This window comes from Silene latifolia, chromosome X (genome assembly GCF_048544455.1).
Source record: "Silene latifolia isolate original U9 population chromosome X, ASM4854445v1, whole genome shotgun sequence".
In the NCBI taxonomy this organism is placed as follows: domain Eukaryota; kingdom Viridiplantae; phylum Streptophyta; class Magnoliopsida; order Caryophyllales; family Caryophyllaceae; genus Silene; species Silene latifolia.
In genome coordinates, this window is record NC_133537.1 from 71,611,310 (window position 1) to 71,616,756 (window position 5,447).

The 5,447-nt window shown below is 36.3% G+C and overlaps 1 long non-coding RNA gene across 4 annotated transcripts; it reads left to right on the forward strand.

Moving 5' to 3' along the window:
• The first annotated feature begins 493 nt into the window (after positions 1-493).
• On the forward strand, positions 494-5,089 carry LOC141623404 (uncharacterized). Of its 4 annotated transcripts, none has more exons than XR_012533350.1 (5): positions 494-1,048; positions 1,165-1,248; positions 1,569-1,604; positions 4,273-4,338; positions 4,619-5,089. It is a non-coding gene; the product is annotated as an uncharacterized LOC141623404 (long non-coding RNA). The 4 variants fall into 4 exon arrangements; XR_012533351.1 differs by having other exon boundaries at positions 494-1,032; XR_012533353.1 differs by having other exon boundaries at positions 495-981.
• The last annotated feature ends 358 nt before the right edge of the window (positions 5,090-5,447 follow it).

The following is a 5,447-nucleotide window of genomic DNA, read 5'->3' on the forward strand; positions in this document are numbered from 1 at the left end:
TGAATTCAACTCAATTACTGTATATACATATATATATATATATAGAGAGAGGTTTTAACTTTTGAAAGTGTGCGTTATTTTCAGTTGAACTCGGAGAGGGAGTATGCTTAAATTTTGCTTGCTAAATGGATCTATCTTGAACGATTTAGCTTTAAAACTTCGTTTAAATTTGGCGGAATGACTTTGTGATTGCTCTGGAAAAAGGAAAATGTCTTTGTCGGAGGCCACTTTCACTTGTCCGTTCTCTGTTTTGTAAACTGTTCTGAGATTCGATTACCATGTCTCTCCACTAAGACAAAACCTAAATCCATGCATGTGTATATACACAAGTGTGCGTCACCTCTCTTTTTCCCTTGCAAAAGCTGTTTATGTTTGTGCAAAGCCAAGCGAGTTGGTCATTTATAGAGAGCGAAGAAACAGAATGAGGGAGAGGTCATTCGGCTAGAGAGGGGGAAGGGGAAAAGGAGGGAAGGGGGATAGTGAGTATGATGGGTATATAGTTGGGAATTGTACCACTAAGTTTATAGTTGTAATTTAGTGGTGATAATTGAATAGTTGCTTCTAAATTCTACTGTACATTAATATCTCAGATAAGGATTTAAATTCATGTATCAAGATTGAATTAGCGCGAGAGTTTTATGATGAGTGGAATTTTTTATGGTATTTACGGAATATAATTTGCTCAAATTTGTCATTATCTTGTGCCTTGCATCATCATCTTTAAAACAGGCCAGACATTCCTCTTCTCAGTCCTCCATTTTTGCCCTTTCTTTAAAAATTTGAGCAAATCATCATCTTTAAAACAAGCCAGACATTCCTCTTCTCAATCCTCCGGTTTCTCCCTTTCTCCTTTCTTCTTTCTTCTTTCTCCTTTTTCTCCTCTCTTCATTTCTCATTTATTATTTCTTCATCTTTCAACTATTGATGTGCTGCCGATTTTAAAACAACACAGCCGGGATTCATCGACTTTTAATTCCTGATGTATGATCAAACTAGATTTGTTCAATATTAGGTGGTTTTATTCAATTATAGGTTTGTTTGTTTGAAGGTCGGATAACACTATTTATCTACCACCATTATTTTACACGCATTTAAATTTCCGTGTAGTAGTTGTGTTTTCTGGTTCTTTTTCTAATTCAGTTTGTTTTATATCGTTTTCTGAAGGTACCCAGGTGCGATTTTCGTAATTGTTGATAATCACTACTTGCTCGTCAGCAATTCATTTCCTGCTTTTCTCTCAAAATATGGGTAGGTTATCTTCCATTTTATCCTCTTTACTCTACACTAGGTGGGTTGCCTTGTCGATTTTTGTGTTTGTATTGTATTTTGTATGTAGTTTGTTTATCAATTGGTAGAGTCAATCATCAAATTCCTCATATATGTTGGTCGAGCTGGGATTTAGCTATGTTATTAAATGGTTTTTGATTTGTTGTCATTTTATCATGCTATCTACTGCTCTTCTGTGGACATGGTGTCCTATGAAAGAGAGCCCTTCGCGATGTGTCGTCGTACCTAGCTACAGGTATTTGCTTATTACTAATCTGCTTTTTCTGGTGGATTCCCTTCAGGTTTCAGCCATGCATTTTTTTCCCCGCTCGCATATGGTGAGTTGTCCTGTCGAATCTTGTGTTACTCACCTCCATTTTTGCCCTTTTTTAAAAAATATAATCACATATGGACCAAAGAGAGAATCATCCAAATCTTGTTATTGTTCCTGTGTTGAGATTTGGGAATCATACATAGAAGTTGCATTTTTCCTTTAACAAAAAACTGATTTGAACACTAATTTAATAACTTCTAATTCTTTATTTATGGCATTTCTGTTTCACTTTGTGTTTTTTTTTCTTTTTGGTTTCATTTTCTGATAAGATGCTCCTTGTTTTATTAATTGACCAATTCAAGCATAACTTTACCAGATATGTGGTAGAAATTAGGAGTGTTTGTTATTATTTGTTGCAGATGAGATAAGTTGGATCCATAAGAGGGTAGTGTTAAATTGGTAAATAGATGTTCAAGGTTCTTTCTCCCAAAAGTTTAAAAATTGAATATTACGTTAAGATTACGTGTACTTCCTTACAAGTTAGAGTGACTATTTGGTTCCTTGTATGGTAAAGTGTTCAGAATTGACCCTTTAGTTAACTTTAGGACTTAGAACTAGCAATTTATGTTCAAACTCTTTAAACGATTTTTCTGTTGTAGTATACATTCATTGGTCTGATAACAAGACGCGTGTCTCTGATTTTAAGTTCGCTTTGCAGTTCATTAACAGTGAACAATTCCAAAGGTACATGACATTTATCCGTCCTGTTACGCGTTTATGTCTGTGTTTGGTTTTGTTCGGCTTGAGAGGGAGTGAGGGAGATGAAGGGGCTTGGAGGGAGGGATAAAAAGGGAGGAAGAGAGGTTACCTGGTTTTCGTTTTCATCTGTTTAGATTGACTTCTACGTGTGCTGTACCCGTCACTGATTCTTGTTTTGATCAGTTTAGATTGACTTCTACGTCGTTGGTATGACTTCTGTATTTGTGTTTTTTTAACGAATCAACGACCCTATTTGTTCCTTCCTTCCTTCTCTTATGGATGTTGGTTGGTTTTTGCTATGTACATCTCTATTCTTGACAAGCCTTAAATTGAAATACTCATTGCCTGGTTGGATTTGCCTGTTTACGTGCATTTAACTGTCGGGAGGACTGTCAGCAGATGAATGTGGGAGATGTCTTTCTGAAAGACCCTATGGTTTCAGGTAATCATTTAGCAAAGAGGCTGGGGGTGCACTGGAGTTCGTGAAATGGCCTCGACTAATATGGATGATTAGCCTTTCGTTATAAAACCTGGTCAAGCTCGGTCCTTTGCGACAATATTTTTGTTGCTGTAACTACTAACAAATGCTGAGTGTTAATGAAAAAACAAAAATACCCCCTCAAAATTCAATAAAGATTTTTTTTTTCAAGGCTTTACATTTAGTTTTATCTAGATGACTACGACAAAGAAAATCAGTGACAATTGTGAAAGGGATGATGCCTGAATATTCTTTTTTTTTGTGTGTGTGTGTGTGTTCCCAAAATCAAGACTTTTTTGTTATAGTTGGTCGAAAGGATTTTTTTTTTCCCTCCGACAGCTGACTATTTTTATATAATGGAGGGGTGTCGAAAATGTGATGATTTAATGGCAGGGAAAATATGGGTTTTGTTAGGATTTACTTAGCTCACTTTATGTTAATGGATTGTTAATATGGAAGGACGTATGGCGGTTATGATCAGCATTGTGAGTCAGAGGGTTATATTAATTGATGAATTTCATATTGGTTGGAAACAATTTAAAATGAAGGGTGACACTGGGTGTACTCAGGGTCGGTGAGAGCGTAATCAGGAGGGTGAGGGGGGCGTGAACAATAGGAAGAAGAATGAGGTGGAGCTGTGTGATGTCGTTCCAGAGAAGTAGAGAGAGCCAGTAGGTGGGTTCGGCCAACTGATGAGGTTTTCAAAATAGATGTTGACACATGTGTCTTGGTTGACAGAGGGACGTGGTTCAATAGAGAATTGAGGACGGTACTGTGCAGTGGTGTATGGTGACATAAGGGGTTATCGAGCTGGAAGCAAAAGAGTCGAAGACTCATGAATCGCTGAAATTTTTTTCTTAGAACAGGGATCGTTATTTGTGAAACATGTCATCTTCTTCATTTTGTTTTAAGACTAGGGAGTAGGGACCATGCTTTTATGATAGAATGTGCATCGGCGTGAAATATGTGACGTATACATTTGATTATCTTTATCAAAAATTAATATGGCTGCAAAATGTTTGAAGAATTTGTGGGTCATGTTTTGGTGTTTGTATATTCAAAATGGGTAAACTGTATTGTCTAAATATTACTCCCTCTGTCTCGGTCATTTGTTGTCCTTTTCCATACTCAGTCAATTGTTGTCCTTTCTATTTTAAGAAAGAACTTATGAGCAATTTTATGATTCACACTCAATTTGTTCAACTTGTCATTTAGTAATTGGTCACCTCCTCTTTCCTTGGTCTTTGTGCCAAAACCAAATGACAACAATTGACCGGGACGGAGGAAGTATACCCTATAAGAGTTTTAATTGTTAAATACGGTGAATGTGAGTTAATATAGAGTCGAAGTAAAACAAAGCTCACTGCAAACTTACATATCTAAACACAGTTGTCTAAAATCTAAATATTAGATTTTGTTGTATAGCAGAGTAAGCAGACTGCAAAACGTCAACTTAGTGTCTTAAATTATTGTTCCACTGACTAATTTATTTCAGAGAAAAATGCAGCAACTTCGTGATAAGCTTGCAATTGTTGAGCGCAAAGCAGAAACACAGTTAGAAGTGAGTGTGCCATCTTTTCTATTTTAGTGTATTTCCTTTCTTCACGTAACACTCTTTTCTATTGGAGGGTACTACTATTGAACATCATACAGTATAATGATGATAAGACATATTAATCATCTATATTATCATGTTATCAAAACAAAAGTATGTATGTTATATACACAATGCATTTGTGCTCTTTGTTAACGTGTCAATTATGTCTTATTCAATAAGACAGACCTAAACAATTTGTGTATGTCCATTACTTCTATCTAATGTTTATATCACTTATTTGTAGGAGAAATACCATCTATGATTCATGATTTTAGAAGAAAAGCTAAGAGTATCTCCAAGTGCTAACCCCTCTCGTGGTCCTTGAGATGGAAGAAGTGTGAGCAATGGTCGATTCCAATTGGGAAGCACAAGCAACAGCCGAGTTCGTCGTCACCCGTTAGGAGGAGTGGAGAACTTCTCTAGGTTCTCTTCTCGGCCTTGCTTAGATTTTTCAGAGACCTTGCCTTCCTCTGATTTCGTATGTTTACCCGTGTATTTATTGAGATAAAGTTTGGATCCATTTGTTTCGTAAATTCTGAGTCGTATGAAAATTTTCGTGCCTTTTATAATGCTAGATAGCCTAGATTGTTGAATTTGCTTGGAACATGTGTTGTGACTATGGAATGACCTCTGATTGTTGGAGACTTGGGAGTATTTGTTAGTGACCATCAATTATCTTGTTATAATGCTATGGTGCATATTTCTATGATTTATACGGCACTTTGACTTAGCATCCTATCTGTTGTTGGCCATTCGGTTAGCGTTCTTTCCTATGCTGCATATTTTCTTCGTTGAGCTCTACATGGATTACAGTATGGTATAAGGATGCCATAGTTATCATCTTGTACAAGTATATTCATACATGTGGTATTGTCACTTTATCAATAAAAAAAAGTCAGATCTGGGGATTAAACAAGATACAACAGAGCACCTTTCCACTCTCAGGTGGAATGGTGGATTAAGTACAAAGGGAGCTTGGTTTTGAACATTATTATATTTGATCTTAATGCTTCTCAGCGCAACATTCCTTAAGCCACCACCGCTTAAAGTATAATAACTAGCATAGATGAAAA